This window comes from Chiloscyllium plagiosum, chromosome 7 (genome assembly GCF_004010195.1).
Source record: "Chiloscyllium plagiosum isolate BGI_BamShark_2017 chromosome 7, ASM401019v2, whole genome shotgun sequence".
Lineage (NCBI taxonomy): Eukaryota > Metazoa > Chordata > Chondrichthyes > Orectolobiformes > Hemiscylliidae > Chiloscyllium > Chiloscyllium plagiosum.
In genome coordinates this window covers 73,384,024-73,402,421 of record NC_057716.1, presented here as the reverse complement: position 1 = coordinate 73,402,421, position 18,398 = coordinate 73,384,024, and the positions used below count along the sequence as shown (strand labels likewise).

At 42.2% G+C, this 18,398-nt stretch overlaps 1 protein-coding gene across 7 annotated transcripts in view; it reads left to right on the top strand.

The window, feature by feature from the left end:
• mgat5 (alpha-1,6-mannosylglycoprotein 6-beta-N-acetylglucosaminyltransferase) overlaps positions 1-18,398 on the top strand; it is a 160,092-nt gene that overhangs the window by 3,786 nt on the left and 137,908 nt on the right. For 2 of the 7 annotated variants that reach the window (XM_043694047.1, XM_043694042.1), the window contains exon 1: positions 13,311-13,552. The exons of 1 other annotated variant lie outside the window; for it this stretch is intronic. The gene's annotated coding sequence lies outside the window, so the exon portion shown is untranslated. Of the gene's footprint in view, positions 1-12,845; positions 13,186-13,310; positions 13,553-15,480; positions 15,557-18,398 lie in introns of those variants that run through there. 4 more of the 7 variants (XM_043694044.1, XM_043694046.1, XM_043694048.1 and 1 more) reach the window with 4 other exon arrangements.

Sequence of the window (18,398 nt, the reverse complement as noted above, 5' to 3'; positions counted from 1 at the left end):
ACCCGGGTGACTCCCTCACTGCTGATTCTGCCTTTACTAACTACACACTTGCAAGCAGAGGTTGCTTTTTCTCCCAAAGTCACTATTCCCAGTGCATCCACTACATCTGCAACTACTTCTTTGAATGGCAACTTTAACTGCCCCTGTTTAACCATGGTTAGCTTATCCCCATCCCAGAATCCTTCCTTCCTCCGGGGATATGTCTTTGCTGTGAGCCATCAACTATAATCTTAAATGACTATGATTTTTCCTCAACTGTCTTTGTTGCTAAACTCCCTTCCCAAACCAATCGAGCTGGCTCTGCCGCATTCTTTTGGAATTATCTTTATTTAAGTTTAACACAATTGTTTCTCTGATGTAGGTTCCACCCTTTCAAACTTAATGTTAAATTCTACCATGTTGTGTTCACTGTTTCCGAAGGGGACTTTTTACTCTGACATCTTTATTAAACCTGCAGCAGTACACATCACGAGATCAAAAACAGCCTGATCCCTGGTTGGATCCATGATACACAGTTCCAGGAAATTTTCCTTAACACATTCTATGAATTATATATTATGGCCAACAAAGTTGAATTAATGAACTAAGGAACAAAAGAGGGATTGTCATAATACTGCAAGAGTACTATAGAGTCCAAAACAGTCAGAACAAGATGACAAATTAATCTCATAAATTTGTTTAAATTAATTAAATTAGTAGAGATGGTTGGACAGGTGATGTGCTGTGGCTGTATGATGTGGGAGCTGGCTGATCCCATTGTGAACGGCGGTGACCACATCTGCAGCAAGTGATGTTTGCTGGAAGAACTCCGGATCAGAATTGATGATCTGGAATCTGAGCTTCAAACACTGTGGCATATCTGGGAGGGGGAGAGTTACCTGGACACTTTGTTTCAGGAGGCAGTCACACCCAGTAAATTAAGTAATTCAAATTCAGTTAGTCGTCAGAAACAACAGGGTGTGACTGTAATTGAGGCAGGCAGCAGGATTCTGAGTTCAGGAGTGGAGGAGCCTCAGCTCTTGGCCTTGTCCAATAGGTACGTGATGTTTGCACCCTGTATGGGTGAGGAAAGGGCTGTGGATAGGATGAGCCAGCTGACCACGACACTTTTGTGCAGAAGGCCACTCAAGATGGGGAGCAAAAAGACAAGTAGTTGTTATAAGAGATTCTATAATTTGGGAAACAGATTGTATCCTTTGCGAGCCGGATTGCGAGTCCTTCATGGTGTGTTGCCCACCCGGTGCCAGGGTGTAGGACATCTCCGACCGGTTTATAAGGATATTGGAGTGGGAGGGAGAAGATCCAGTTGTTGTGGTCCGCGCTGGCACTAATAACATAGGCAAGGCTATGAAGGAGGACCTGTTTGGGGAGTATCAAGCACTATGAAGGAATTTGAAAAACAGATTTTCAAGGGTCATAATCTCTGGATTACTGCCTGAGCCAAGTGCTAATTGGCATAGGGATAAGAACATTAGGGAAGTAAACACGTGGCTAAGGGATTGGTGTGGGAAAGAGGGATTCCATTTCATGGGACATTGGCATCAGTTTTGGAACGGGGTTGGGGGGGATGGGAATCTGTACCGATAGGATGGCCTCCACCTGAACCAATCTGGAACCAGTGTTCTGGTGAGAAGAATAAATAGGGTGGTCACTAGGACTTTAAACTTGTGAGTCAGGGGGAAGGGAAACGGAAAGTAACAGGGAGTGTGGAGTCAAGTAGAAAGATAAGCAGCAGGTTAGCATGTGTGCAGGGTTTAAGTTCAAGGCAGATGAGGAATGAAGCAAAAAGGAAGAATAACTTAGGATATATTACTAGAGATGTTGGAAATCATGAGGTTAAGAAAATTAGCATTAAGGGCTTTACTTGAATGCTTGTAGCAATCATAACAAAGTAGATGAGTTAACAGCACAAATCAATGTGAATGATTATGGTAGGCATCACAGAGATGTGGTTGCAGAGGGTTCTGGACTGGCAGTTAAACATCCAAAGATTTACAACTTATCAAAAAGGCAGGGAGGTTGGCAGAGGGGACGGGGTTGCCTTGTTAGTTAAGAATGAAATTAAATCCATGGCACTGAATAACATAGGATCAGATGATGTGGCGTCTGTGTGGGCGGAGTTGAGAAACCCACAATAGAAGTTATGTACAGACCTCCCAGCAGTGGTCAGGACCAGAGGCGCAAGATGTACCAGGAAATAGATAGGGCATTTCAGAAAGGCAAGGTCACAGTGATCATGGAGGGGCTTCAATATACTAATAGTTTGGGTGAATAATGTTGCCGGTGGACTCAAAGAAAGGAAGTTCATAGAATGCTTGCATGATTGCTTTTTGGAACAGCTTGTGATGGAGCCCACAAGGGAGCAGGCTATTTTGGACTTAGTGCTATGTAATGAGCCAGACTTTATAAAAGATCTTAAAGTAAAGGAACATTTAGGAGGCAGCGATCATAATATGGCTGAGTTCAGTCTGCAGTTTGAAAGAGAGAAGGCAAAATGGTGTTACAGTTAACTAAAGGTAATTACAGGGGCATGAGAGAGGAACTGACAAAAATCAACTGGAAGCAGAGCCTAGTTGGTAAGACAGTAGAGCAACAATGGTAGGAGTTTCTGGGTGTAGTTGAGGACACAGTACAGAGGTTCATCCCATGGAAAAGAAAGATTATCTGGGGGCGGGGGTGGGGGGGGAATTAGACAGCCATGGCTGACAAAGGAAGTCGGGAAATGTATCAAAGAAAAAGAGAGAGCCTATAAAGGGCCAAGAGCACTGGGAAATCAGAAGATTGGGAAAGTTACAACAACAAACAAAGGATAACAAAGAGAGAAATAAGGAAGAAGAGGATCAAATATAAAGTTAAGCTAGCCAGTAATATTAGAAATGATATGAAAAGTTTCTTTCAATACGTCAGAAACAAATGAAAGGCAAAAGTAGAAATTAGGCTGCTCCAAATTGATGCTGGAAGGCTAGTGATGGGAGATAAGGAAATAGTGGAAGAACTTCATAATTACTTTGTGTCAGTCTTCACAGTGGAAGACATGAGTAAGATCCCAACAATTAAAGAGAGTCAGGGGGCAGAATTGAGTATGGTAGCCATTACAAAAGAGAAAGTGCTAGAAAAGTTAAAAGGTCTAAAAATTGATAAATCTCCTGGCCTCCATAGGCTCCATCCTCAAGTCCTAGAGGGAGGTGGATAGGAAATAGCGGAGGCGGTGGTTGTGATCTTTCAAAAGTCACTGGAGTCAGGGAAAGTCCCAGATAATTGTAAAATCGCTGTTGTAACCCTCTTGTTCAAGAAAGGATCAAGACAAAAGATGGAAAATTATAGGCTGATTAGCCTAACCTCGGTTGTTGATAAAATTCTAGAATCCATCGTTAAGGATGAGATCTCTGAATTCTTGGAAGTGCCGGATCGGATTAGAACAAGTCAGAATGGATTTAGTAAGGGGAGGTCGTGCCTGACAAACCTGTTTGAATTCTTTGATGAGGTAACAATTGGTTAGACCAGGGAAACCCAGTGGATGTTATTTATCTAGACTTCCAAAAGACTTTTGATAAGGTGCCTCATGGGAGGCTGCAGAGTAAGTTGAGGGCCCATGGTGTTCGAGGTGAGCTACTGGCATGGATTGAGGATTGGCTGTCTGACAGAAGGCAGAGAGTTGGGAAAACAGGTTCTTTTTCAAAATGACAGCTGGTGACACGTGGTGTCCAGCAGGGTTCAGTGTTGGCGCCTCAGCTGTTCACTATATATATTAATGATCTGGATGAAGGGATTGGGGGCATTATGGTGAAGTTCGCCAATTATACAAACTTAGGTGGACAGGCAGGTAGTTCTGAGGAGGTGAGGAGGCTGCAGAAAGACTTAGACAGGTCAGGAGAATGGTCCAGGAAATGGCTGATGAAATTCAACATGAGCAAATGCGAGGCCTTGCACTTTGGAAAAAAGAATACAGGCATGGACTATTTTCTAAATGGTGAGAAAATTCATAAACCCAAAGTACAAAGGGATCTGGGAGTGGGGGTTGTCCAGGATTCTCTGAAGGTTACTTGACAGTCTGTGGTTAAGAAAGCAAATGTAATGTTGTCATTTATCTCAAGAGGGTTGGAATTTAAAAGTGGCAATGTGATTATGAGACTTTATAAGCTCTGGTTATGCCCCATTTAGAATACTGTGTCCAATTCTAGGCCCCACACCTCAGAAAGGACATACTGGCACTAGAGCATGTCCAGCAGAGATTCACACAGATGATCCCTGAAATGGTAGGCCTAACATACGATGAATGGCTAAGGATCCTGCGATTGTATTCATTAGAGTTTAGAAGGTTGAGTGGAGATCAAATAGAAACTTACAAGATATGCATGGCTTAGAAAGGGTGGATGCTGGGAAATTGTTTCTGTTTAGTAGGGAGACTAGGACCTGTGGGCACAGCCTTAGAATTAAAGGGGGTCAATTAGAAAGGAGATGAGGAGACATTTCTGAGGAGACAGAGAGTGGTGGACCTGTGGAATTAATTGCCACAGAGCACAGTGGAGGCCAGGAGGTTAAATGTCTTCAAGGCAGAGATTGATAAATTCTTGAAAGAATTAAGGGCTCTGGGGTGAGTGCAGGTAAGTGGAGTTGAAATGATTGAATTGATGGGCCGAGTGGCCTTACTTCCACGCTTATGTCTTATGGCCTTATGGTCTTATGGCACAACAAATATATGAGCATATCTGTGAAAAGTGCAAAAACAGCTAGGCAGTAATCGGATGGGATTTTAACTTATTTTTATCCTCTTGTGTGATATTAGTGACACTGGCTTCTTGCTCATCCCTAATTGCCCTTGAGGTGATGGTGATGAGCTGTCTTGTTGAATCACTATAGTCTATATAGTGTACGTTGGCCCAAATGCCATTAGGCAGGAAATTCCAGGGTTTTGAGCCAGAGACAGTGAAGGAATGATGATCTATTTCTAAGTCAGGATGGTGGGTGTTTGGAGGGGAACGTGCATGTGGTGATTTACCATGTATCTGCTGCCCTTGTCTTTCTAGATGGGAATGGGGTCATGGGTTTAGAAGGTGCTGTCTGAGCATCTTGGGCAAATTTCTGCTGTGCATCTTGTAGATTGTACACATTGCTGCATTGGTAGTGGAGGAACTGAATATTTGTGGATGCGGTGCCATTCAAGTGCTGCTTTGTTCCAAATAGTGTTAAGATTCGTGAGTGTTTTTGGAGCTGCACCGATTGAGGCAAGTTGCAAGTATTGCATCACACTATGCTTTATAGATGATGGAAAGGTTTGGGGAGTCAGGAGCTGAGTAACTTGCTGCAGCTTTCCCATCCTGTGACCTGCTTTTGAGCCACTGTATTTATATGGTGAGTCTACTTGAGCTTCTGATCAATGAAACACCCTGGGATGTTATTGGTAGGTAATTCAGTGATGGCAATGCCATTGAATACCAAGGGATAAGATTGTCTTACATTGGAGATGTCCATAGCTTGGCATTTGTGTACAACAAATTATATTTTCCATATGTCAGCTCAAACCTGCATATTGTCCAGGTCTTGTTACATTTTATAATGGATTGTCTCAGTATCTGAGGAGTCATGAATGGTGTTCAACATCATCAACAATCATCCCCACTTCTGACCTTAGGATGTGGGGGTGGGGGTTGGTCATTGATGAAGCAACGGATAATAGTTGGGACTGTGACACTATCTTCAGGAACTCTGGCGGAGATGACTTGGACCCAAGATGATTGACCTACAACAACCACAAGCATTTTCCTATGTGCCAGATAAGACTCCAACCAGCAAAGAGTTTGCCCCTGATTTCCATTCACTCCAGTTTGTTCGTACTCCTTGATGTCACATGATTACCTACAACAACCACAAGCATTTTCCTATGTGCCAGATAAGACTCCAACCAGCAAAGAGTTTGCCCCTGATTTCCATTCACTCCAGTTTGTTCGTACTCCTTGATGTCACACTCAGTCAAATGCAGCCTCGATGACAAGGGCTGTCACTCTTACTTGTCTCCACTTGCAGCCTGCTGTCCCCACTCCAGATACCATCCTTCTCTTTACCCAGACCCACCAGAAGCTGACCCTCTCCCAGACTCAGAAAAAGGCAGCCCTTTCTCCGCTTTGTTCTTGGCAATAGGATGGCCAAAGCACCCGGGTGACTCCCTCACTGCTGATTCTGCCTTTACTAACTACACACTTGCAAGCAGAGGTTGCTTTTTCTCCCAAAGTCACTATTCCCAGTGCATCCACTACATCTGCAACTACTTCTTTGAATGTCAACTTTAACTGCCCCTGTTTAACCATGGTTAGCTTATCCCCATCCCAGAATCCTTCCTTCCTCCGGGGATATGTCTTTGCTGTGTGCCATCAACTGTAATCTTAAATGACTACGATTTTTCCTCAACTGTCTTTGTTCCTAAACTCCTTTCCCAAACCACTCCAGCTAGCTCTGCCTCATTCCTTTGCAATTATCATTATTTAAATTTAACGCAATTATTTTTCTGATGTAGGTTCCGCCCTTTCAAACTTAATGTTAAATTCTACCATGTTGTGTTCACTGTTTCTGGGGGAACCTCTTACTCTGACATCTTAATTAAACCTGCAGCTTACACATCACCAGGTCAAAAACAGCCTGATCACTGGTTGGATCCATGATACACAGTTCCAGGAAATTACACTGAACACTTTCTATGAATTATTTCTTACGGCTAACTCTACCAATCTGACAATCCCTTTCTACTTGAAGATTAGTCACCCATGATTAATGTACTGCCTTTTTTTCATACTCTCATTATGTCCTGATCTGTTCTCAATTCTACTGAATAACTACAATTAGAGGTTTATAGACTATTCCTACCAGTGTTCCATTCCCCTTGTTATTTCTTACCTCCACATATATGTATTCTCCATCCTCTGATCCAAATTTGTTTCTTGCTTTGTACTTCTGAGGCTAAGAGCTCACCCTGACTCTCCAAAGCCTGTCCAGCAATTACAAGGCACAAATCAGGAGTGTCATGGAATAATCAAGACTTGTCCTGGTTGAGCTTATATTCAACAAGTTTCAAGAAGCTAAATACTATATAAACGCAAACAACTGCATCCACCAATACTGGTCTAATGTACCAGCAGTGTGTGCCAGTCATAAGATGCGCTCCTGAAGAAGGGTTTATGCCTGAAATGTCGATTCTCCTGCTCCTCGGATGCTGCCTGGCCTGCTGTGTTTTTCCAGCACCACATTTTTCAAATAAGGTGTGCTTTAAGGATCCTTCAACAATACCTTCAAAATCTGTGACCTCTACCATCTAGACAAACAGATGCATGGAACATCATGTCTGCGAGCTTCTTTCCATGTCACCCAGCATCCTGACTTGGGAATGGTCCTTCATTGTCATTGGGTGACAATTCTTAACAGCATTATTAATGTATCTTTGACCTGCAGATATTTTAAGGCAGTGGCAACGCAAAACATCCTGAAAGGCAATTAGGAATAGCAACAGCAAGTATTCATATAATACATGGTCTGAAGCCATTCACAGGATTGCCACAAAACCAGTTAACACGATCTTCAGGCAGGTCAGCCAAAGTTGTATTAAAGAGAAAAGTTTTAAAATTCTCTTAAACGAGGAAAGAGAGGTAGAGATGAGGAAAGGTTTACAATGGAAATCCCAGAGTCGAGGTTTCGGGCCGATGAAAGCATGGCCAACATGAGTACAGTGATTAATATTGAGGATGCCAAAGATAATAGCTTAGATCATCTGAAACGACTCATTGGGGTAGCATGCTGGAAATCAAGCTCCCACACTATTCTTAGAGTCATCACAACAGTTAAAGACATTAAAATAAGTACACAAAATTACTCAAATTCACTGATTTTTACCCAAGGGTGATAGAAAACCTTGACCAGGATTCCGTACTTAACAAGAATTACTATTTATTTCAAAGTTAAAAAACACACAATGCTAGGTTATTGTCTTCCAAGTTTATTTGCAAGTATAAGCTTTCGGAGTGGCACTCCTTCATCAGGTAACTTGTGGAGCGGGATCATAGGACACAGAATTTGTAGTAAAAGATCATAGTGTCATACAACTGATGTGATATATTGAACAAACTTAGATTGCCACTAAATCTTTAATCTTTTGCAAAGGGTTTCAGGTTTTAATTCATTTATATGTAAACCACAGAACTTCTTTCAAGTCACATTCCCGAGATAAATTAAAGTTTTATAAAAAAAAGTGACATCTCATGTCAACCAAGGCATTAAAGGTGTGAGGTAGACCCTGTATGCATTTGAATCTTGAGTCAGATTGGTTCTATTTCCAAAGTAGGAATTTATAAAATGTCACATGGATTGACTGATTAGGGATAGTCAGCATGGCTTTGTCTGTAGGAAATCATATCTCATGAACTTGATTTAGTTTTTTTGAAAAGTAACAAAGAGGACTGATGAGGGCAGAGTGGTGGACGTGATCTATACAGACTTCAGTAAGGCATTTGACAAGGTTCCCCATGGGACAGTGGTTAGCAAGGTTAGATCTCATGGAATACAGGGAGAACTAGCCATTTGGATACAGAACTGGCTCAAAGGTAGAAGACAGAGGGTAGTGGCAGAGGGTTATTTTTCAGAGTGGAGGTGTGTGACCAGTGGAGTGCCACAAGATTGGTACTGGGTCCACTATTTTTCGTTATTTACATAAATGATTTGGATATGAACATAGGAGGCATAAGTTAGAAAGTTTGCAGATGACATCAAAATTGGAGGTATAGTGGACAGCGAAGGTTACCCCAGATTACAATGAGATCTTGATCAGATGGGCCAATGGGCTGAGGAGTGGCAGATGGAGTTTAGTTTAAATGTGAGGTGCTGCATTTTGGGAAAGCAAATCTTAGCATGATTTATACACTCAATGGTAAGGTCCTAGGTAATGTTGCTAAACGAAGACTGCAGGTTCATAGCTCTGTGAAAGTAGAGTCGCAGGTAAATAGGATAGTGAAGAAGGCGTTTGATATGATTTCTTTTATTGGTCAGAACATTGAGTATCGGAGTTGGGAGGTCGTGTTATGGCTGTACAGGATGCTGGTTAAGCCACTTTTGGAATATTGCATGCAATTCTGGTCTCCTTCCTATCGGAAGGATTTTGTGAAACTTGAAAAGGTTTAGAAAAGATTTACAAGAATGTTGGAATCATTCCTAGTCATGGTTGCTGAGATTATCCTTAAGATTCTTATGCTGGTCAGAAGTTTGCTCTTCAGTCACTAATCTCTGGATGCTACCACTGTTTTTAAGAAATACAAGGTATCTTGGTTCATTTACAAAAGGTCGCTGACTTATTAGTTAAAAGTCACAGCTTACAACAACTGCTGAACAAAAGATTAACTGGCTTTTCCTCAGGGTTAAAATGGGTTTTGACTGCAGACAACAGAAAGATAGCTCCTGTTGCTGGTGGAAATCAGAACACTTCTCTTCATCTTGCTCCCAGCCCACAGTTTTTACATGGTTGTTTGCAGGTAAAAGGCTTTTGTTATCAAAAACTGCCGACTAGTCCACTAAATAATCACTTTTTTTTTCTTGCCACCCAGCTGCATCTGTACACCCGTTGGCACTAATTCAAATGCAACCCAAACTTGAATTACTGCTTGCTCAACTAACTTGCTTATATAGGTAAAAAAAGAGCTGCAGATGCTGGAAACCAGAGTCCAGACTAGAGTGGTGCTGGAAAAGCACAGCAGGTCAGGCAGCATCCGACGGGCAATAACTAAAAAGCCTTTGTAATGGCACCCACATTCTACGAGGGAAAAGAACAAAATCAGTAATTTTCAGCAACTATACCAGATTTGCATATATGGCATATACATTTGACTTTACTTCATAGAGTCATAGAGATGTACAGCACAGAAACAGACCCTTCGGTCCAACCTGTCTATGCCGACCAGATATCCCAACCCAATCTAGTCCCTGCTGCCAGTACCCGGCCCATATCCCTCCAAACCCTTTCTATTCATATACCCATCCAAATGCCTTTTAAATGTTGCAATTGTATCAGTCTCCACCACTTCTTCTGGCAATCCATTCCACACTTGCACCACCCTCTGTTTGAAACTATTGCCCCTTAGGTTTCTTTTATATCTTTCCCCCCTCATCCTAAACTTATGTCCTCTAGTTCTGGACTCCCCCACCCCAGGGAAAAGACCTTGTCTACTTACCCTATCCATGCCCCTCATGATTTTATAAACCTCTATAAGGTCACCCTTCAGCCTCCAATGCTCCAGGGAAAACAGCCCTAGCCTATTCAACCTCTCCCTATAGCTCAAATCCTCCAACCCTGGCAACATCCTTGTAAATCTTTTCTGAACCCTTTCAAATTTCACAACACCCTTCTGATAGGTAGGATCCAGAATTGCTTACAATATTCCAAAAGTGGCCTAACCAATGTCCTGACAACTGCAACTCCGTTGGTAGAGCATCAGACTTTTTTTTAAACCTGATTGTGATTACTAACTTGCCAATGAAAATAAGATACCTGCCATTTGTCCACAGTGCTTTCTTGACCTCCTGATGTCAAACCTTAGAGCAAAAGCATATAGTTAACAACTAACTACTCCTTCTCTCTGGTTTTATCTATCAACCCAGAAAAATAATTGTTATCAAGCCCCCACTTTGAAAGCCTAATATGATCCTCTGGTACAAATAAGTTCTGCCATTGGTCCATAACTGGCTCTATCTCTCAGATAAAATGTTTAAGATGACCTATGGGATACTTGTCTTTATTAGCTGAGGCATTAGGTTTAAGAGCATGTAAGTTCTGTCCGAAGCATGTAAAAATGTTGGTTCAGCCACAGCTAGAGTATTGTGTGCATTTCTGGAATCCAATTACAGGAGGGATGTCATTGCACTGCAGAGGGTGCAGTGGAGGTTTACCAGAATGTTGCATAGGTTGGAGATTTTTAGTTATAAAGAGAGAGTGATTAGACTGGGGTTGTTTTCTTTGGAGCAGAGGAGACTGAGGGGGGAAATGATCGAGATGTATAAAATTATAAGGGACATAAACAGGGTGAACCCGAAAGAATGTATCCCCTTGTTGAAGAGATAAATGACCAGGTGGCATAGATTTAAGATAAGAGACAGGAGGTTTAGAGGAAACATTTCTTCATTTCGAGGATGGTGAGAATCTGGAACCCGTCACCTAGAGGCAGAAACCTTAAACTATTTCTGAAGTATTTAAACGTGTACTCGGGCACATACAAGACGATGGGCCAAGTGCTGGAAAATGGGATTAGAATAGCCAGCCTGTGATTGTTTGACTGGTGCAGACTCGAACTGGCCAAAAGGCCTCTTTCTGTACTTTATGACTTTTCCAATATTCTTAATTTGATTAATTGAAATAATTTCCCTGCTAACAACGATTTCCTTTTCTGGATATTTTGCTTTTTAACTTTTATATCTGCAAGTTAATTTTTCATGGAAACGCTGTCACCTCCCCCATCCAATACCCCACTCCCAACCACCACCACCAGCAACGTTGATCTCTTGATCCTATTCCCACTAAACTGTTGAGCACACAGCTTCCCTTCCCAGTTTCTGTGTTAGCTGACATTGTTAACAGTTTTCTGTTGTTAAATTTTCTCCCTCTTGCCTTCAAAACTACTAGCATCACACCTCTCCTCAAAAAAAAACTAACACTACCACTCCTTCCACTGCAATTTCACCCTATGCTCTCCAAAGTCCTTTAACATTCCAACTTATGCCTACCTTTTGTGCAAATCCATGTCTGAATGCCCCCAATTAGGTTTCAGCCTCCACCATAGTACTAAAGGTCTTATCAAAGCCATAAATTATAGCCTATGCCACTTGACACTGGGTGAGCTGCACTCATTAACCCGAAAATTGGCATCAAAGTTTCTCTTCCCATTCTATAGTTTTTAGATTCTGCAGTCACCTACGGTATCCTCAAGGATCTATTTTTCAGCCCCTTTTGTTTCCTCATCCACACATTTCTTACAAAAGCATTAGTTACGCATATGCTGTCCACACCTAGATTTATCTCAATAACTACCTGTACCATTTACCTGGATTACTTCCATTAAGCTGAAAATGTGTTGCTGGAAAAGCACAGCAGGTCAGGCAGCATCCAAAGAGCAGGAGAATCGATGTTTCGGGCATGAGCCCTTCTTCAGGAATACTTCAATTCAGGCAATTCTAAAACCGAGCTTTTTGGCCAAATGTTTGAATATGTGTCCTAACGTTTCCAATGCAAATTGACGTCATTTTATTCCACAACAACTGTGCAGTGCCTGGGGATGTTTTTATTATGGGAAAGCTGCTATATAAATACATAAAGTGTTCACAAAATTTATCACTTTTATAAAATTCTAATGAGTTAAAATATGCACCCGTTCGAAAAGTTGTATTAACAGTGGAAAGCTTTGAAATTTTTATTTGCCTGAAATCTTTAACATATGCAGAAACGGTAGATTTTTTGTGGGGGAAGGGGAGAAATCCATTGGGAAACATCATGTCTCTTATTTTGGAAGCGTGCTCAATGACCTTCTTGTTCTAGACTACTTTACGAAAGTGAGTCACACCGCCCAGCGAAAAGGTGAACGTTTTGCTGGGAAGGGAGAGAATAACGAACCAAATGGTTTCATTAAACAAAAACTAGCAAAATAAAGACAAATTTAAAACAACGGTTCAATTGGATATCTTAAAATAAAGCTCCTGAAAGCGCGTTTATTTGTTTTGTGTATGTGCAGTTGTTCTAACGACAAGAAGCTGACCCTTTCACAGCACAATCCATCCTACTCTATTCAGTGCTGGCGCCGGCCGCGGGGAGTGGGAAGGGAGGAGTGACACCCTGTAGGAGCTCGACCGTACCAGCGGGTGGCAGTGTTTCAGCAGGCGCGTGCGTGACCAGCTCAGGCGCCCTTCCCTGTCGTATTGTTGTTGTTCAGCTCAAATCGATGCAGGCAGATAGCGAGAGAGCTAAGGGAGCACGGACAGTTAGGACCCCCGAGCAAGCCCGAGCTTTGATGCTTGAGCTGTAAAACTGACACTCGGCCGTGCACCTTCTGGAATTTTCCACCATAGCCCGTGGGGTTACGAGGAAGCGTGATGGTGATATGACCAATGCCCTGAAATGGTGGGGAGGTGGAAGATGCCGGGAGAGTTGGTGGAAGCAGCGGGATGCAAGTGAGAGATGACATTGATCGAGCAGGAGGGAGGGAAGCACCGCCGCCATCCGCCCGCCCGTGGAGTGCGGTGTTGGGAGGTGGGGTGGGGGTGGGGGAGTGTTGGCGCATGCTCGGCGGCGCCGGCGCCGCTCCTTGGCCGATTGTGTCCGAGCGATTTAAAAAGGAGCTCGAGCGAGGCTGCGTTTTGGGGCTGCGCGCTGTAGTGAGAGATCAGTTAAAACCTGAATTTAACAAAAAAAAAGTGCTGCGGTACCCTCAGAAAAGAAGGCAGCGAGTGAGCGTTAAACTCCAGTTATCTGTGGGTCTGTATAAAATAAGAGACTTTGGGTGTTGGTGCATGGATGATATTAGAGATCGCCTTCCAGGTGAGGGTGGTAAACCATGGCTGCACACCCTCCCACCGCTGTTCCTTTGCGGGCTCTTTTTGTTTAAATTGTGAATTGCTGTGTTTTATTTCATTGCTCCGTGGTATGTCTTCCCCAGTCTGTATTGCTAGTCGAATTGTGAACAATTAGTGTCTGTCAGGGTGGGTGAGGCAGCCTTCCTGCGATGCGGGGAGGTATGGGGTTTGTTCAAAGCTGCTGGCCATCTCTCTTAGCAACATTGAACCCAGTGACCTCTTACTCATTGATTTTTAACAATAACAAAAGGAGCCCTCACTGCTCAAGCATTGAATTACCGTGAGTATTTGCCCTGTAGCTGGATCATGAAGGGAAAAAAGAGCTCTCCAAGGTTACTCGGTCCAAAGAAGTGTTCGTTTTTTTTTGTGTTAAGCGAAATACCCTTTCCCTTAAGTATTAGGTATCTGCAGCACAATAGTTGGAGGCATGCAAGATAGCTTGATTAAAGGGGAAGAATATTTGGTTTGAATTTTGTGATAAGCCTGGAATCGGATTTAAATGGTTATCTGAATCCCATGATTTCTATGTTTGTTTGTGTCTTTGAATATAATTAATTTGTGAAATGTTTATGTGCAAAATTCGAATATGGCTCAGGTTGAAGGAACAAAAGCATGCTGCCTGCCAACTGTATGGACCAAATGTGAAATATTTTTCCTGCCTCAACCAGTTAATAAACCATTTGCTGAAGCTGGCTGAGTTGATTGTCTTGCTCAGAGGTCATTACTGTAGCTGGTGTGAAAAATACAAATGTCAATGTTACAACAGTGTAAAGATTCTTTTGAGTTCTATCTCAGCTCATCTTTCACCTGACATAGACCTGAACTTGTACAAGTTTTGCTGGTGAGCTAGTTTACACCAAGCTTTATTTATCTATCATTACCATGCTGGCTGATCTGTGTTTGCTCTCTGGTCCACCAGTGCAGCAAATTACAATATTCTTTCTGTTCTGTGGTCAATTCTCTATCTCTAACATCTTGCATGGCTGAAAGAACTTTCCCTCTGTATAATACACTTCACTGATGTACCATGTGACATTTAGTACATTAAACAACTTCATAAATGCAAACAAAAGATGATGAAACTGGCAGCATCTGTGGAAAGAGAAACTGAGTGAAAGTTTTGAGCCTAGTATGATTCTTTTTTGGAAGAGAGCTGAAGACTTGCTAGGTTTCACCAGCACTTTCAGTTTTTATTTTCAGAATTCTGGTATATACAGTTGTTTGCTCTACCTTTATAAGTTCATGCTGTTGATAAACTACATTGGCAGAGAAAGGGTGGGGAACTTTGGGGAAATATTTGCCATAACATGACAGAATTCTATGTTAAGTTTTGAATATGATATAGTTTCTTTGGAAACTAGGGTCTTAAATTTGAGCAAAGGAAACTGCAGATAAAGTGGCTCTAGCGGATTGGAAAAGTGCACAAAACTATTTGGCAGTGGCCAGTATTTTAAAGAAATAGTGATTTGGTCAAGCAGATAAGTGAACCAATCATGTATATTGAAAGAAGTTTAAAGATTGCATTCGATCAAAGGAAGTAATTCGTAAGGGCATCAGGAACAGTGGTAAACCTGATTTTTGGGAGCAATTTATGACCTAGCAAAGAACCACCAAAAAAACCAATGAAGAAAGGGAAAACAGTGTATGAGGGCAAGCTAATGGGGAAGCATAAAGGCAGACAAAAGCTTCTCAAATTTTGAAGGGAAAATATTAGCAAGGACAGATATGGACCCAATACTGGTGGGGACTGGAAACTTAATACTGGAGAACAGAAGATAACATCAAAACTAAAGTTTCTTGTATCATCTTTCTTTTAAGAATTGCAGAAAGCTGGAAACACTGGGCATCCAAGCAATATCTAGTGTTAATAGAGAATTGAAAAAATAACTGGATTGATGTTTGATATTCGCAGACCAGATGAGTTTCATCCTAGAATGTTGAAGGAAGTATCAAGAGAGTGGATGCACAGGTGATATCCTTCATTATTCTGTAAAATCTAGAAAGATTCCTACTGACTGAAAAGTACTAAATGTAATCCTATTTGAGGGAGGGGGGAGAACTACAGATCTTTACATTGCTAACAGTAGTGGGGCAAATGCTAGAATCAACAGTTAATGCTTGTGATAACTAGGCATTAGGGAAAAAATGGCAAAATTGGGTGGAGTCAGCGTGGACTTCTGGAAGGCCAGTAGTGATGAATAAATGAGTTAGAATTTTTTGGAGATGTTACTTGTAGCACAGACAAAAGAACTGGTGGATTCAGTGCTTTTGGGTTTTGGGAATGCTTTTGTTAAAGGCCCCATGTAGGAGCTTATTAAATAAAATTGGAGCACATGGGATTGGTTAATGGTTAACATCAATATTTCTGTAGCCCTGGTGATTTCATTTCTTTTTAAAACTCGACAAGAAAGTTGAGGGGACTAATGGAAATTTATTTACTTTGGGAGGTTTTTACAAGTGAACATACAACTTAATGATACATAACTGTTTATGTTTGCTCACTGAGCTGGTAGATTTGGTCTCCGGCGTTTCGTCACCATGCTAGGTAACATCAGTGAGCATCTGAAGTGCTGGTGTTCTGTCCCGAAGCTGTTTGTGTCTTGGTCTGTTGTAGTGGGTCACTTCCAGTTCTTTTTCTGAGAGATTGGTAAATGGGGTCCAAATTGATGTCTGTTAATGGCTTTCCAGTTTGAATGCCAGGCATCTCAAAATTCCCATGCATGTCTTTATTTAGCCTGTCCCAACATGGATGAATTGTCCCAGTCGAACTGGTGTCCCTCTTCATCTGTATGTATGGATACTAGTGATAGTTGGTTATGTCTTTTGGTGGCTAGTTGGGGTCCTGTATCCTGGTGGCTAGTTTCCTGCTTATCTGTCCAGTGTAATATTGCTTGCAGTCCTTGCAGGGTATTCTGTATATCACATTCGTTCTGCTGTTTGTTGGTATAGGGTCCTTGAAATTCATCAGCAGCTGTATCGGTGTGGTGGTAGATTTGTGGGCTACTATGATGCCTAGGGACAGGAGTAGTCTGGTTGTCATCTCAGATGTCTTTAATGTGTGGTAGAATGGCTAGAGTCTCTGGGCATGTTGCTTTCTTGTTTCGATCTGTTGTGTAGAAATTGGTAGACTGCGCTTCCTGAGTACCTGTTATTCCTGAATATATTGTATAGGTGTTTTTCCTCGACTTCTTGTACTTCCTGGGTGCTGCAGTGTGTTGTGGCTCGTTTAAGTAATGTCCTGATGCAGCTCTGTTTGTCAGTGTGTTAGGATGATTGCTCCTGTAGTTGACGATCTGGTCAGTGTGTGTGGCTTTCTTGTAGATGCTGGTCTCCAGTTGTCCATTGGCTTTTCATTCTACTGTGATGTTGAGGAAGGGGAGTTTGGTGTTCTCTCCCCCTTTGGTGAACTTTATACCAGTAAGGATGTTTGTGTGTTTCTTTCTTATTAATGTTTCGTGATGACAACGGTGTCATCCACATAGCGGACCCAAAGCTGTTCGTTCTAACCTCTGCATAACTGCTTTTGCTAAGAACCTTGATATGTGATCCCATAGGTGTGCCATTGATTTGTTTGTAAATCTTGTCGTTGAAAGTGAAGTGAGTTGTGAGGCACGGATCTACTAGTTTGAGGATGCTGTCCTTGCTGATGGAGTTCGTGCTGTCAGGTGTTTGTGTCCTTGGCTCATCTAGCAGTGAGGCCAGTGTTCCTTTTGAATAGGGTGATGTTTATTGATGTGAATAGGGCTGTCGCATTGAAGGAAATCGTTACCATGTTGTCCTCTACCTTGGTGTCTCTGTTAAGGAATTCCTGGATGGAGTGGCTTGAGTCTTCCACAGCCCAGAGGATTCAACATTGAGTTCTCCAACTTCAAATAACCTCTCTTTTCAGCCCTTCCCTCTCCTTTCCATTCCTCTGACTGACACTTTCTTCCAACTACCAACCGGATTCATTTCTCGCATTGACCAACCAGGTCATACCCTCTACCTGTGTTGAACTATCCCTACCTCTCCAACCTGCCCCTCTCCTCAACCAAAATCCTCACCCAGCTCCTCCGTTATCTGCAGCTCCCCTTACACCCATCCGCAGTGCTGAAGAAGAGTTACACCTGAAATGTTGACTTCTCCACCTGATGCTGCCTAGCTTGCTGTGTTCAGGCTGTGAATAGATTAGAACACAGATGGGGTAACTATGGTGAATTACTAAGTGACTTAAAAAGTAGCATGCAGATACAATTCACTAGGAATGCATCCAGTATGTTGACATTTGTTTGAAGTTGATTTGATTACTATAAAAATGTCCTTCTGTTTGTTTAAAAAAATCCTTGATATAGTTGCACTTCAAGTTCAAAGTTTGTGAGAAGATTTGTAGCTCGGGTGCTCGTTGTCGTGGTTCTGTTCGGCGAGCTGGGAATTTGTGTTGCAGACGTTTCGTCCCCTATCTAGGTGACATCCTCAGTGCTTGGGAGCCTCCTGTGAAGCGCTTCTGTGTTGTTTCCTCCAGCATTTATAGTGGACTTCAATGCACTTCAAGTATTGTGAAAATTACAGTCGAGGGGAAAGTGGTAGATGTGGTGTATATGGATTTTAGTAAGTCATTTGATAAGGTTCCCCATGGTAGACTACTGCAAAAAATACGGAGGTATGGCATTGAGGGTGAGTTGGAGGTTTGGATTAGGAGTTGGCTGGCTGGAAGAAGACAGAGGGTAGTAGTTGATGGCAAAGGTTCATCTTGGAGTGCAGTCACTAGTGGTGTTCCGCAAGGATCTGTTTTGGGACCATTGCTGTTTGTCATTTTTATAAATGACCTCGAG